The sequence below is a fragment of the Epinephelus fuscoguttatus genome, linkage group LG23, assembly GCF_011397635.1.
Source record: "Epinephelus fuscoguttatus linkage group LG23, E.fuscoguttatus.final_Chr_v1".
NCBI classification, from domain to species: Eukaryota; Metazoa; Chordata; class Actinopteri; order Perciformes; family Serranidae; genus Epinephelus; species Epinephelus fuscoguttatus.
In genome coordinates this window covers 26,249,358-26,265,704 of record NC_064774.1, presented here as the reverse complement: position 1 = coordinate 26,265,704, position 16,347 = coordinate 26,249,358, and the positions used below count along the sequence as shown (strand labels likewise).

Below are 16,347 nucleotides of genomic sequence, written 5' to 3'. Positions count from 1 at the left end.
GAATTTTCTTCCCTTGGATTTTTTTTTTCTGTCTCCACCCCTCTCTCCTCGCTGTTCCTGTAGCACTTCGGCCATGTCGCCACTGGATGGAGACACAGGACAAATAATTGTTCAGACTTCATACTTGTAGATTTGTAGCTACAATAGGTGTTTTGCTCATGAGCACCTCAGCAGTGTGGCTGTTTGCCTGCGGTGAAGATTCAACTAAGGTCATCCAGTAAATAACCAGCCTCTGCAGCTCTCATAAATCACACTTTGATTTTAGGTGATAGGATAATAATTATAAATTTTACTTAATAACCTCTTTATCGTGGCCTATCCGCAGATAGGTAGAAACAAGGTAAAAATGTGGGGAGTTTATTATGTGGTGCAAATGATGGTGCATGTTTTTTAAACATACAATCAAATAAGTCATTAATACAACATGAGAGCCAGGGGGAATATTTGAATATTTAAATAAAAGCATTAAACAGGGACAACAAATAAAAGGTCTTTACACCTTACTTATTTTTTAAGTTAAAAGTGGTCTTAATGAACTGTGGTTTTAATTCTCAAACAAAAAAACAACAACAGAGGTTTAAAATGGCTAAATTTGGATTTGTGAATATGATTGATACTTGGCTAAAATAATAATAAAATTAGTTATTTTATTTTTTATTTTTTTCAATTAGGCCATATGCCATAGACTGTATAAATACGGTTCGTGAACTTTTAGTAGCTTCTGATACCATCTTTTAAAATACATATTTTCTGTTCCCATCTGCTGCTGATGTCCCACAATGCAGTGCGAGAAGGAGCTACTCACAGGTGCAAAACAGTTAAACTAATTAACAGTTCAGCGGCGGGACAGCTCCGGGAAGACGAAACAAAACAAAAAAATGTTTAAATTTCGGGTAATTAACGCTACTTAGTTTGATAGTACTGCTTCTTGCACTAAATGCAAAAACTTCAAGCTAATGGGGAGGATAAACATGTTAATGTACACAGCAGTGCCTCCGCCCAGGTACGTTAACTCTGATCTGAATACACTAAAGCCCTCCATGTTTGCTAATGGCTTGAATTCACGTTAGGCCGTAATTGAAAGTCTCGTGCCTCCATGTTTCCGGGCGTAGCTAACGCCGGACGCCTCTTTTTTTACGGGAAAGATGAAAGCGAATATCTGGTTGGTGTTGCAGGTTGAGTTAAACTTGGTTTTACTTGAATACTTAGTGTTAAGGTTACACTGGCTGCATTTAAATGCGACCAAACAGGTGTAACATCAAAGTCTGTCCCCTCGTCACGTAGTGTGTAATTCCTGTCGATGAGTAGCGCCTCCTCGGTGGTTACAGTTTTCCTCACAACACCTGTCCTGACACAATAGATGCAAAACTGACAGTTCCCCATAATTTCATAGCCCCAGTAGGGTAGCTGTGACTTTTTCCTGTTTCCTGTCACACCATGTAGCCAACAGTTACAGTATCCATACTGCCAATGGTACTTCCTGTACAGTATTTCCTCTTGTCAGGTAAATAACACTTAACTGTTTGTCACATGAAAATAGAGCCCATAGATTTTCAACATCTGCTGTAGAAGTTTAACTCTAAATCACAGACACACATTGCACACAAACACAAGCTTTTTCTATTAAAGATGTTTCTTTAAATGTGAACACTGAAAAAGTGGGGGAAAAAAATCATCCCATAGAGTTTCTTAAGGACACCAAGCGCCACCAGTATACACACACTGATGACTGACTGGTTTGCTGGCATTCTGTGAGCCATTTTCTGATTTCTTGTATTTGCATGCAGACATGTAAACTGCATGTACAGTTTGTGTATTTCCAAATTTATGCCCAGTGATTATTTATGCCCCCTTTTTACCATCCACATCAAGAAAAATATGAAAGACGGAAGGGTCATGATGACAGTAACAGCCTTCAAGGAGCCAGACTTGGGTGTCAGTTCTATTAGAGTCAGTGGGGCGGACACTGCAAATCACATTATAACCCATCATAACTTTGTTGTTTTAACTTTGACTCACCAGATTAAATAATAGACATTACATGATGTTAACTGAAGTTTTTTTTTTTTTTTTTTTTTTTTTAATCAAAACATGCATGTTTGTTTTCCTTGTTATTGGCCTCCAATCCGATCATGGCTCAGTCCAACAGAGGCTGAGATGCAGCTGTCGGACAGAGCCATGATCTGTTTGGAGATCAGTTACAGGGAAAACAAACGTACATATTTGGATTTAAGGGAAAAAAACAAAAAAAAGTCAGTAAGCATCATGTAATTTGTTTTTTGTAATCTAGTGGAAAGATTTTTCAGTCAAAGTTTTAAACAACAAAGTTATGATGGGTTAAAATGTGATTTGCAGTACCTGCCTGCCCCATTGACTCTAATAGAACTGACACCAAAGTCTAGCTCCTTGAATGCTGTCACTGTAGTTGTGACTGTTAGTTCTTTTTTATTTTTCTCGGCCCACACCGCAGTTGTTAAATGATTTTAAACACCATCTCTTTCTTGCCCACTGCTCTTTATCTAGGCTATATCTCCTGTTGATAGACATTTATTTTAGGGAAATCAATATTATAGTAAAGTTTTTATCCAGATTAACATCATTTACTGTATGTGGTTCATAATATGAGTAAATACATGCCAGCTTTGAAAGCAGTGTGTCAAGTACTTCTCTGATTTTCTCCACTACCCTACATGCATGCAGTAGTGTACAAAACTGTACTGACTCAGTAGTGCAGTAGTGCACATTCTCCCCTAGATGGCAACACATTCATAGTCCAGCCCTGATCTGTGTGTGACCTCTGTGAACAGCTGCTGATTTCTCACAGTGCAGGGTGGAGAGCAGAATGTGGTCTCTAAATATATGTTGTTTTTCCATTGTCTGAATTTGACCAGTAGATAAAACCAGCAAGTCCAATGCAGTTGTGGTCCAAGTTTTATTACCAGAATGCCCATGGCAATGTACATGACCAATGTGCTCTCTGTGCACTTTTCCATATTAATTAGTGTTATCAGATCTTTATCCTCTACTTGATTACTACTTCTGGTTTTTTAAAATCCCTATTTATAAAGGTTTTCTATATCTTTCTTATCACAGAGGAATGAGGATCATGGCTAAGTATTGTGCTATGTTTGAAGAACCACCAGCACCTGACTGAAGCTGCAAGTGAAATGTCTGACCCACCAAAGGCAAAAATGGGCTAACATTATATTCCCAGCCTGTCAAGATGGACTGCTGCTTAGGGATGGAAAACACCCAAACTATTCCATAGTGATGGTAAGATTTAGATTGCTGCGTATGAGCTATTTGCATCATATAAACTTCCTGTCACAATAAATATCAGACACATTGTTTATACACTGTGTTTTTCTCCAGGGGAGCCATCTGCAATTGCTGCAAGCCCCCACCTGCCCAGGTAAGACTTTTGACCTTCTACCCAGACTTTGACCTGCCTGCAGTGACACATGGGATGTGCATGCCTTCACTGTTTAGTCATGTTTGGATGTCTGTCATTCCTGTTTTCTCTATTTAGTAGATATGTTTGTTTGAGCTCCTGTCAGAACAATGAAATGTTTATAGCACAAAAGTATTAAAATATCCAGCAAATGGATACAGTATGTTCATGTGCAACCTCCAGTATAGTCTAAAGGTATTTCACTGAGAGAAATATGAATCCCTGCTTATTGTAGAAGCTTTTCATCTCTGCTATTTCCATCTCAGCTTCCCTTGCTGTTTCAGCAAAGAAAACATTTAGGGGCTTTTGTCTCCTTTTATCCTAAAAGGGCGCAAATCCACCTCAGCTGCAACTATTAGAAAGGAAATTCCAATGATTTTGCACTGTATTGGGTTCAGGGTATGAAATTAACAAAATATTTTGGGAGCAAATTTGGCCCCCACTGTCTAAAAAATGGGGGCATTTTCAAAATGTTTAGGGGCCATCAAAAAATTGTAATTATGTTCTAACAATAAGCACATGAAAAGCAAAACCAACTAAGATAGTGTCTTCACTCTTCAGTAGAAACCACTATAAATGAAATAAATAATGGGTTACATAAAGTTATGGTTGCAAAATATCACTCAGATTTCTTATAATTCAACCAGTTTAAATGTGATGATTTAACCATTAATCTACTGATAGCAGTACTAATGTTTCACCACATTACAGTTACTTTTACTGTTTAAAAAGGCCAAATTACTATAAATTCCTTAGATGCAATCCTGGAAGTAAGTTAATTTAAAATGTAACATTCATTCTACCTTAATTTTTCATTAATTTGTCATTGTGTAGACACAGATCACCCAAGAAATGGTTAATTTATACTTATGGTACAGCAAAGCCCCCTCTGTCAGATTACTCTCACGTAATCAGTGCAATCTCGTTGATTATTCTGGAAAATGAGTTGTAGACGTGACAGTAAATTAATTTAATGAAAATAAAATTATACTTTAATGTCAGATTGTAATACTGTTAAAAATATAAATACATATAGTTGTTTCGAAAACTTGGAGGCAATTTTGGCTCCCGGAACATGGCTTTTGGGGGCATTCTTGGATAAATTGTGGGTCAAATGGCCCGTGGCCCTTGCTAATTTCTGACACTGATTGGGTTATTGTTTTGACAATATCTGTAGCACAGGCTGGTAGTTTTGTGGCCCAAGGTGTGTTTGGGGTATCTTATCGAGGCTGCCTCTGGTTGTAAATGGAGTCATTGTGACTGATGATTTGTTTTGAGGCCTGAAAGAAACTGTTAGTTTCATTTACTAAAAGCCGCTCTTAACGCTTTTGTATGTTTTCTGTTTGTGCTGGCCTGCTGTTTGCCTCCTTGAACATTGTAGGCCATGTGATGGGTGTTGAGCTGCCATTCTGCTTTGGCGTAACCTGTTGTTTTAGTACCACCCCTCCTATAAATGCTTTGTGGTGTTGGATTAAATTTCTGACTTATTGACTGTTGACATTTTAAATGTTTAAAATGTACCGCCGTTTTTTTTTTTTTGTAGATTTGAGTCTTTGTCTGTTTCGCTAGAGTTGCCATGTCCACCACAGCTACTAAATTGACTGGGACTCCAGCCAGAAACAAGCAAGCACACGCGCGTGCACACACGCGCGCGCACACACACACACACACACGCAATTCAGCTGAGCTGTTCACATTCAGCACCCTACTTAGGCATATACACACCTGACCTAACACCAGCTCTGTTTCATTTTCACACACACAGCCCTCAAACACTCTCTGACACACATCTCAAACACCCCTACACCTTTCTCACTCACTGTTTTGATCTCCCTCTAAGGGACAAAGACAGACACACACACACATACACACTCACACTCTAATGCTGCCGTCTCCCAGGACCCTGCCAAGCCTCGCACACCTGGGGTTTTCCATCACTTAGCCTACTCAGCTTTATTGCATACATTTACAACTGGCCATGAATCAGATCCATTACACACATAAATGCACATGCACATATACACACAATCCTGCTTAAGACCAAGTAGACACCCTCCATTATGCTTGTAGACACACACACACACACACACACATACATATGTACATACATATAAAGCACAGTCTGTATGCAGGCTTTTCTGTAAGAAAGGATGTTAGTGAGCAGGAAGGAGGACTGAGAGAGGAAGGATTGTTGAAAAAGATGTGCAGTAAAAATAAAAGTAGCATTTCTCATAACATTATACTTACTGTTACAGTCTTTACTTCTGTAGCAAATCTCTACATTTTGTCAAATACTATTCTTAGCTTTGAAATGCACACAGTTTAAGCATAATAAATTAAATAGCCCTGGATTGTGTTTCTTCTATGAGGACATAAAAAATGAGAGTGATTTGTGAAACTGTACTGTCTTATCTAACCACTGGCCCCTTGTTACCAAGTCTGACTCACTGGATGTGAATTTAAACTATTAGGCCCCGTTGATCACACGAGAGCATTGGAGCTTGAGGGGTTCAGAGCGCTGGAGCAAAAATGTCAGATGTCTAGACTGCAGAAACGCGAGGCGCGTAGCAACGCAAAAACAGCAAGCAGAAAGCTTAATTATCATTAAAAAACAATTACAAAAAGAAACCTCCAGCTGTTGAAACGCTTTCTGTGTGATCGGGGCCTAAGCCTGACATTGGACAACTGATCAAGGCTGGCATTCTCTCTGCATTCAGCTATCTGTGTGTTACTGTTTCCCCTTTGCTATGGGAAACAACCTCTGAACTAACAGCTTACCTGCTGAAAATGGCAGGTTTTGAATAAGATTTGGATCATGCATGTACTGCTCCGTTCTGCTTCACAAGAGCTTCTGTGATATAGCCTCATAATGTTCTGCTAAAGCCACATGCAGCCAGCAAATTATCTGTGGTTTTAATGGGTGCAGTGAGTTCCTCCAGAGTTAAAGATAGTCAGGCTTCACCTCTCGGGCACCATTTATCAAATTATATTTGTCTTTTTTTCACTAAAAGATGAATCACACACTGATGACTATTATGGATTTTTGTGGAGCTGTTTTAATGGCAGTGCTCCCCCCCCCACGTACAAATTGTTCCACCAAATCAAGTTCTCCCCTGACACTACTACTACTAGGCTTAGAACTGTCCAAGACATTTGTGATTGGTTCAAAGAAACAAAAACAAGCCAGGGCATTTTCCCCTATAGCAGAAAGATAGTGTTTCCAGACCTTCCTCAAGTGCTGACACTGCGCTGTGGAGATAGGTCTGATTTTGTCCAACTACTTGTCTCTGATACAAACAGCTTGTGGTCATGTGCTTGGTGGACATATCTGTTACACTGTCTATCATTTTGAATAACTAAGTATGTTAATATGTTTTTGAGAGTGTCACTGTACATCTTCTGGTAAAATTATAACTGTGAGCGCTGGCTTCAATCAGCATGGCAATGCCATCAGTCGGCTTGCATCTGTCTCTAAACCAGTGGTTCTTAACCGGTGGGTTGCGGATTCATTCTGAATGGACCGCAAGTTACTCGTTAGTGTTTCAAGTTTGTAAAAAAAAAAAAAAAAACACACTTTGTTTTTGCACATAGCTTTATTTTTACGCACTGTGCCCTGCTGTAGAGTGAACTACTAACAGATGGCGACTTGACAGAGACAGCAAACTAGCTCAACAATATGGCCAAACACAAGTATGATGCTCAATTTATTAAACTGTGTGGACCTAGAACTAATGTCTAAGGAGAAATTTGGACTCTGGACTATTTAGGAACCACTGCTCTAAACCCTGCAGGTGTGCATGCTGGCCACCATTTAGATACAGTGCCTTGGGTCCACAGATAATGTGCCACGAGGCCTGCAATGTGTGCTGGTGGATGTGTGTGTAAGATATGTTGCTCATTATGGACCTTAAATATTGTGGGTTTGAGTCCGATTAACAGCCTTTTTGTGTGGCATTCCCTCTAGTGTTGTTACGACTCCAGAAAATCGACTTTAATACCAACAATAAATCTGGGGGCATGATGATGTCACCATACTTGACTTGCAGAGCTTGGCAGCACCCTTTACACCAGGGTTTTGATGTTGGCTGGTTGTAAGTGAAATAATTCCATATGCTGCACCTGGGATCAGTTTTGTCAGATGGTTTATTTGGACAGGGATCTAGTTTAAGACGTGGTAGATGAGTGACATATGTTCAGCTGCAAGATTTTGTTTTGCAAAGCTGTGGGAGTCCATAGACAACAGTAAGTATACTGTGCTACAGTTGCTGATTTAGAGAGCAACCAACAGATTTAGTAGGGAGCATTAATATATGAAAAATAAATTATGATTTTCAAAATATTAATAAAAATATTCCAGTTAACTAAGCCTTGAAATAGGACTCACTCTTAACTGGCCCGAAATGCCAGTGCCATGGGTAACATTAGACGTAACCCACTGTCCAGTTTGCATTACACCCGCATTTATACAAGCAGGTGACAGTGTGTTAAGTGCAGGGCATACAACAGGACATTAGGATTTGGCATCTGTTTTTCCCATTTGCTTTGTCTCCATCCTCCTCCTCCTTTTTTTTCTTCTAAATGCTCCAATCCATGTGCCATCCACATGTGCCACACACCCTGTGGAGGCAGTGTAGAAAAGGATGTATGCTTTCAGAGCATTCAATGGTGTTTTTAAGTTTTAGAAAAATGCTTCTAAATTATTTTAGCGATTATCTTTCATTCTTGACTCTGTTGTTCCAGTCTTCCCTTTATCCGCTGCTGTTGCCTGATGTTGAATAAAACCAAATTTCTACAGAAGTGTGAAATCATCTCAGACCCTGAGAATGGAGGGCATGAGATAAAAAGAAAGAACCGTGCTTTTGGTTCAAATGAGAACAGATTTGAAGGAGGATATAGAGAGAGATTCAGGAAGAGAGGTGGTGAGAGCTGACTCAGGATGCCCGGGGGGGAGGACGGCAGGAAGCAGTGGGTGAGGAGGAGGACAGGAAGGAGAAGGAGGGGGAGAGACTCCTCTTCATCGTCCTCCTCCTCCTCTTTTGTCATCATCAGCAGTGTCATCAAGGGAGGAGTGGCGTAGGGAGGAAGAAGGAGAGGTGGAGCTGACATCATCCACCTCCTGGAGGTCTGTGAGGGCGTGTTACCACATTCTCCCTATTAAAGCTTTTAACAGTCCCGTTTATGCCATCAAAGGGCTTTTAATGAATTTAAACAACAGCTGGCAGAGAAAAAAAATCATTTAAGAAATGCTGAGTCCGTGTAAAGAAAACTGGCGCTGAATAAGAGGATAGAAAGTCACGGATGGAAGAATAGATATAGTTCAATATATAATAGGAATGGAAAGATGTGGTGACAGAAAGAGGTGTGCAGAAAGAGCGCTTCTCTGCCTATCTGGTTACATAACCTTCCTGCAAAAGAGGGCATTGGGTTTGTGTGTGTGCGTGCTTGTTCTCATGTAAGCTCCTTTGTAGGCTGTGTGTGTTTGTGTTCGTGTGAGTGTAGAGGTGACAGAGTTTGCGAAGACGAAGATGCCCAACATGCCTCTTCTCTGCTGAGCTTGTTGTTCAGCCTGTGTTACCCAACTGTCACAGGCCTCTGTTGGAATGCTTTGCATTTGTGTGTATGTGTATTTAAGGTGTGCGTGTGTTGGCACATCCACCAGTGTGTGCGCTTAACTATGTGTTTAATAGTGTCGCTATATATATGTACACGGGTGCCTTTTACTATGAGGTGATTCAGTGTTGATGTGTGCACCTGTGTCGTCAGGCCCCAGAGTGGTTTCAGAGGCAGTTAGGGAGGTTAGATGGCCCAAGATTAATACGAGTTTGTGGTAATTGAAGCAAGTGGAGGGAATGAGGTGTGTGGGGGGATGTGAAAAGGGTGCATTGGTATCAAAACCTACAGAGGATAGGTTGTAGCCCTATTTATACAGAGATCAAGCTATAGGGCCGCTACGAAGTCCCTTCTTTATGCTGCCTTTGTATTTTTACACAGAAGGGCGTGACGGTAATGACATGGAACACAGCAGCGTTGGCCTCTACTGTGAAATATGGCATACGTGTCAGTATGCTGAGCACTTCATTGTTTTCCCAATTTGTGGACATTTTGGGCCACTGTACTACTTCTTGTTTGAGTTAGCTGCTATAAGCTACTTTTTAATTCTCCTATGGTTGGTCACACACAAAACTGGCAAAATGTCACACCTATGCTACCCATGATCCCATTCTGCCGTCTGTCCCTTCCTCTGATGCCGGCTTAAGGGTAAGACAACTCTGTCCCCTCATTCTGCAATTGTACTTTTTTTTTTACAAAACAGCAAGGTGGTATAATGGCGTGAAATTTCCACCTTGAAGAGACAGTGTTAAAGGGGCTAGTTATGTTTCTTTTTAATATGATACAACAGCCATCACCTCCAAACAATCCCAGACAAATTTAGAAATGGGGAGAGCTTTGATATCAGAAGGAAGACAAGTTATTCAGTTATTCTGTTGCGAACAGTCAGTGTTCTGTAATTGTAGAAATGCATCCAACAGTAACTTTCCTGATACATATATTAATCATACCCTATCTCTACACTGGAGAAGTAGTATTGCACAAAACCTGAAGTCATATAAGGACACTGATGTATAAAGCCAAACAATCTGCCATGTAATGCCTTTGGGCAGTGTGTGACTGAATGTCACTTGACTGTTTTGTGCGTGTGTCCCTAGTTGACTCCAGTAGTTGTGCCGCACTTCCCTGTCATGGTACAGCACAGCTCAACTCGACATGCTGTCTTTTGTTTTTCCAATAGCAAAAATTGTTGATAGTACGTGGTACCCTGTATACTACGCCATACAATTGAGGAAGCGTAAACTTTCCTCTGTTTGGTTGCTAATAAGAGGATTCTGAGAGTATGGCAATGAAGACAATGTCAGGTCTGTTTCATCACTATGGTGATTGTCTGAAACTGAAATAGAGAGAAGGACCTGGTCCCAAAAGTGAGTCAAGATTGAGCCATATCATGCAGTGGAAATCAGGCATTAGTATTTTCTTCCACAAATGAAAGACCAAGAAAAATAAACGTTCATAGCACTGAGTGTATAGAAAAACTGCTTTATCAGATTCATAGTAGCACAAAAATGTTTTGCTAGTTTATATTCCAAAGAACATTTCAGAGAATGAAGCAAGACAAATACAAGCTGCAGGTAAAACATCACAATACTAGAAAAGCACTCAGAGAGTGCAGACCTCCGCCAAGTAGGTGATATTCCCTCCCCCTCTGCATCAGATTTTGCAGCCTGCATCGCAATTAGGTTATTTGCATCACTATCATTATTATTAGGTTATATATGCATTCACCGTGGAGACCAACACAGAATATGTTTTTTTGTATTTTTCACTTTCTTTTTTTCCAACACAGAACATTAATTTCAACTTCAGAATTACAACAAAATTTAGCAAGTAGAACAAGACGTACTTTCCGGCCACCAGATGGCACTATTTTCACCGTCTTTAGAAATTGGAATTGCTGCTGAGGCTGTCAGATGATAGACTTTTTTATTATTTTATCCACTTTGCTTCACCCGATCACCACCAAAATTTTATCATCCGTTCCTTGTCCCACTATCCACCTTTTGAAAACGAAACCATTCATACGGTCACTAAAAAAACATTTTGTTAATAATAAAAAACGAATGTAATCTCAACAGTGACCGCGCCATCCAGCGGGACTGCGGCTGAACCGCTTCCAATGTTCATTCATTCATTCATTCATTCATTCATTCAGTCGCGTGTTCAGTGTTTTCTTTAAAATGCGTAGTATTTTTCATTAAAATGCGTAATATAGCCAACAGTATTATAGACCAAAAGTTATCTAATTTATTATTGTAGAATGTATTTAGCAAATCGTCACTTTCAGCTGGAGACACAGTGCAGCAGCAGTGCAGCAGCGCAGCAGCAAAAAAAAAGCATTATAAAAAGCCTACAAATAGTGTTAATTAATTGACATGAGACATTGGAGAGGTTGTCAGTCCTATTCTATAGTCTGTAATATATATATATATATATATATATGTACATATATATATATATATATATATATATATATATATATATATATATATATATATATATATATATATATTTTTTATCATAACTTCTCGGAAATTACTCAAAAATGCATTCATTGTGTGCTTCTGAGGACATGGGCAGCATAAACAATGAAGTTACATATGATGGTCTGGCAGATCGTTGCAGCGCTTGGAGGCAGTTGACAGTGACAGTTTTGTCAGCAGCCATTTTTCTTCCTACCAATAACCTATGGATGAGGCAGCACCAGCTCCAACTCCGCTCACATGCTCTGACTCGGGCATCAGAGCCTCTGAGCCACAGCGATAGATGCATTGGCGCTGTCTGTGGTGTTTTACACTAGGACCGCCAGGATTACAGCGCCCCTCCAAGCGCCGCAGTCCCACTGGCTGGCGCGTTCACTGTTGAGATTACATTCGTTTTTTATTATTAACAAAATGTTTTTTTATTGACCGTATAAATGGTTTCGTGATTTTCGTTTTCAAATAAATATTTGGAAACGAAAATGTATGCTTTGGTGTACTTTTACAGAGTTTTGCAATATATAGCCTACCTGTATGTATCGAAATGTATAATTTCGGTCGGCGGTATAAATGCTCAGAAGTCTAGTGTGTTTCATTTTTGTAACTTATAGGCTTCAGAAAACGTACAAGACACATTTTTAGGAAAAGTCATGGTAAGAGAAGCTTGTAGGTTTTATCTAAACAGAGTTATTTGCATTATAAAAACCGTCGTGGCGGCTCTAGGACAAGTGCACTTACATTAATCACTTCCATAAAATAAAATGAGAAATTGGAGAAGATTGAAAAAATTGTTAAAATTAAATTAGGGAACTGATCACAGATGCATTGTCTCTGTGTGTTTTTACATCTATTGTTGCTTTTAATTTGCAGCTATACTTTTAATGAAGCTGACATGTCATGACAGTCAAGAACCCCCCTGGGATTCCGGGATTACGACAGCCAATCAGCATTGAGCTGCAAGCGACAGGACCCAGCGAAATAACCACTCCAGATGAGATTTCTTATCTCAAGCGATGAGCGAAAAATCGCTCTGTTGCTGTCGCTCGGAGCCCGAGCGATTTTTCTCCTGGGCAAATATACGCTCAATCGCCCATTTGCATTGACTTTGTATGTAAACTCGTCGCTAGCGAAAAAAACAGGTCCGGTGTGAACACACCTTAAGTAAGCTGTGGCAAAGAGGGCACAAGACGTGAACACTATCTTCCTAAAAGAGGAGATATGGCTAAAACGCTTACACAGGCTTTGGTAGATAGTAAATGTGCATTTCCCGAGCTAAATCCCTTTCTTGAACAAATCCACTGCCAACCCCCCTTCAAAGTGGAAACAAAAAAAATCACTGCAGCTATAGGCTGTCTTGTGTTGTGTTTCTCACCCTCAGACCCTCCCTTCCCACCACTGCTCCCCTTCTTTCTACCCCAGCTCCTGTTCTGGCTTTCTGACTCTCAGGTTTCTCCTCACCGCCCCCCAGCCCTCTACACCCTCATGGCCCCCCTTTGACCCCCTGTTACCCCCCATCCACCCCCTTACCCTCCCTCTCCCCAGGGCAAGCCCACAGCTCCTAGCCCTTTGTGCCTTTCGCCCCCTCTCCTCCTCCACCTCTGCCTCCCCCTGCCTTTGTGTGTGAGAGGCCAGTAAAGGGAGAGAGGAGAGGGAGGCTGCAGAGAAGGAGAGAGTGAGAGACAGAAGCTAGAAGAGACCAGTCCCATAGGTCAGATGGGAAACTAAAGCTTGAATCCTTTTATTTTTACATGCTCCTGAACAGTGATACGCTAGGGACAGTGACATACTACAAAAATTAGTTTTGCCAGTTTTTCTTACTAGTTCCAAGGCTGAGCAATGTATCAATATTTTATCAGTGTCTCGATATGAGACTAGATATCGTCTCAGGCTCATGATTGAACAGATTACATCATGAGGGAAAAATGGAAATGCGTGACATGGTGTTGGAATGATTTTAGGATTTCAAGTTCACTCTATATTGAATTAACACAGCACAGTTCACACTGCACTGACATGTCATGTTTAACTTTATACTACATGCACTCACGTGGTATTTGACAAACATACAGCACGTGTATAGACATGCCCTAAAAGGTTCTTGTTTGTCCTGTAGTTAAAAGAATATATATTCAGTATATTGATGTGTACATAGTGTGTCCAAGTAGGGCTCAATAGGGGGCAATATAGAGCAGTACAGATACAGTATAGTTGTACAATTGACCTGACTGTGTGAGAATAACTTGGCTCGTAACCACATTTTTAAAATGCATTGTGGCAAAAGGTTTTTGTTATTTTTTGCTAAGTCAACTGTCACTGATGTGACCTTCAATCTCTCTGTAGCCTTGCATTATTATTATTATTTAGATTTTTTTTGCTGGACTGTAAAAACCTGGGATCATCAGACCTTGAGGTCAGACCTAAGGTATCATCTATTCCAAGTTCTGAGAGATGTTTCTTAAATCATGTGGCCCCCATTCAAGCATATACAGAACCAATAAACACAATTTCACACTTCGGCAGAGGTCATTGAGTTCGGACAGCAGAAATGGGTCATTAGTGGCTAAGAGAGCTTACATCTAGTGTATCCACACTTAACCACACAAAGTGGCCAGACAGTGAAGGCATCATTCACCCACTGACCTACCTAAATATCTCCCAGAGCTGCCAGCAGATAAACAACACATACAAATATACACATGGAGCGACATGTAAGCACATGTAGGATGCATGAATGTGTGTATGAGTGTAACAGCAAGACACAGACAGAAGCTGCTGTGTGAATGTACAGATAAATGTGTCAATAAGCTTGTCTCAGTATGTGTACATGCATTTAGCATTCACTGTCCAGGGACCCACGGCATAGCACATGCATTTTTAAAACCCAGGAAACAGAAAGGTAGGTCACGCTGGGTGCATATGCGTGTGTATGTGCGTGCTTATCTGTGTACGTATGTGTGAAATCCACTTGCAGGGAGTGCATGCTCAGTAGGAAAGTATATTCCTGGAAAGCCAGCTGCCACTCCTGTTATCACAGCTAACTCGATTAGAGGAGCTTCTGCCGCCAAGCCCTCTACTCTGAGAGCTGCAACATGCGCACACATACACGACACCCATTGGCACACACATTAGAGGACCCCTACTCTAGATTTAATTGAATCAGCCAAAATAAAGTACATTGAATTTCCAGCTAATGCAGCGTTGTAACCATTGCACTTAAAGCTTGTGCCAATAAAGCTTCATCAATTGCATGTATTGTTTAGATTATACCGATGATGTAAAAGCTGCCTGAGGCGTATACAAAACAAGGAAAGCTCACACAGTAACATTAAGTTCAAAAGAAATGATGGGTATAAAATACATTGGTTCATTGTTTGTATTTGAGAAACAAAAAGCTATGGAAAAATGTGACTTCAGGAATGTCTGGAATGTCGGTCTTAAAATTCATTGCCCCCAATGTGGCACCCTAATACGCACTTTTACAAAGCGTTAATAGAAAACAGCACTTTGCTACTGTTGTACCAATTAACCGCAGTAAAGAAGAAATGTCAGTCAGGCAGCCAGCCTCTCATGTGAGGTGCTGACCTTTCCCACTGATCATGCTAATCATTGATCACTTAGATAAACACAGGCTACCATAAGAGCCCTTTATTGTCCCTCCCAAAGCCTTCCTATGGACGGCAGTTATAATTAGGCCCTGGGGTAATTGGCTGACTAATTGCTGTTGGTGGGATACATACATCGCCTATCGTCAAACCCAAGGGGAAGCTCTGCTATTACTTTTAATTACCTGCTGTTAAGTTCGACAGCTGACCCCAAGTGCTGTTTTTGGAGCTGATGGTTGTGTTTCGTCTTGTGGGAGGGAAAGGGGATACTGGATATCAACCTCTAGTTTGGTCACTGCCACAATGGCCCAGATGGATTGCTTCTGTAGTTACACACACATACTCCCAAACACACACATACACGCAGTGGGGTGAACAGACATGCTGGCTTTTTAGGCAGCAGACCCATTCATCATGTGTCTGTCTATAGAGGAGCTGCAATTCATTGTCTCTCCTCCTGCTTATTCTTCAGGAGCCGGCCTGCCTCATACGTTTTTCTACCTCTCTCACTACTTCTCTCTTTGTCTTTCTGCCCCCCTCCATCTCTCTCCTCTTGTCTTTATATCTTTGATACTCACCCTCCCTCTCTCACACCCTTTTATATCTCGACTCAGAGAGAGAACAAAGAGGACATAGCTAGTTACCTTGTCTGTGTCTGTCCAACCGTGTTGGTGTTTGAAATGTATTAAGCGTGATGTTAAAAGGACAGTTCACCCCAAAACCAAAAATACATATTTTTCATCTTACTTGTATAACTTTTTAAAGGGGCAAAAAGCGAAATCGTTTCACCGCTAGGTTTGCTGTTGTGCACTGCCTGTAGACCAAAACAAAGTGTGTCATGAGCCACACCTCCCTCTACCTCTGCTCTCCACCCCCCACCCCACTCGCCTCATCTGCGCAGCCGAGCACCGCAGCATCTCCACAGACTTTTACATCCAGACGTTCCCGGTGTTTCTTCCGCAGGCTCCACTTCACTCAGCTGCCTGATATACCTGCTGCTTCTTCCCACATTCACCTGAATAACAAACCAGGGCTCGGTGCTCTGGTTGGATCCAAACGGAGAGCCAGGGCTAACGTTAGCTGGGAGGCTAGCGGAGGCTAACTGGCTGTGCTGGCAGCTGAGTGAAGTGGAGCCTGAGGAGGAAGCACCGGTTAGCCCCCGCTAGCTGGGAGGCAGGTTGGCCCATTACAAAGTTTAATAGTC

The 16,347-nt window shown here is 41.0% G+C and overlaps 1 protein-coding gene across 2 annotated transcripts in view; it reads left to right on the top strand.

Annotated features, from left to right (window-relative positions):
- Nucleotides 1–16,347, top strand: part of kdm6ba (lysine (K)-specific demethylase 6B, a) — a 122,729-nt gene that overhangs the window by 1,363 nt on the left and 105,019 nt on the right. For both annotated transcript variants that reach the window (XM_049567515.1, XM_049567512.1), the window contains exons 2-3: nt 3,094–3,273; nt 3,373–3,412. The gene's annotated coding sequence lies outside the window, so the exon portion shown is untranslated. The remainder of the gene's footprint in view (nt 1–3,093; nt 3,274–3,372; nt 3,413–16,347) is intronic.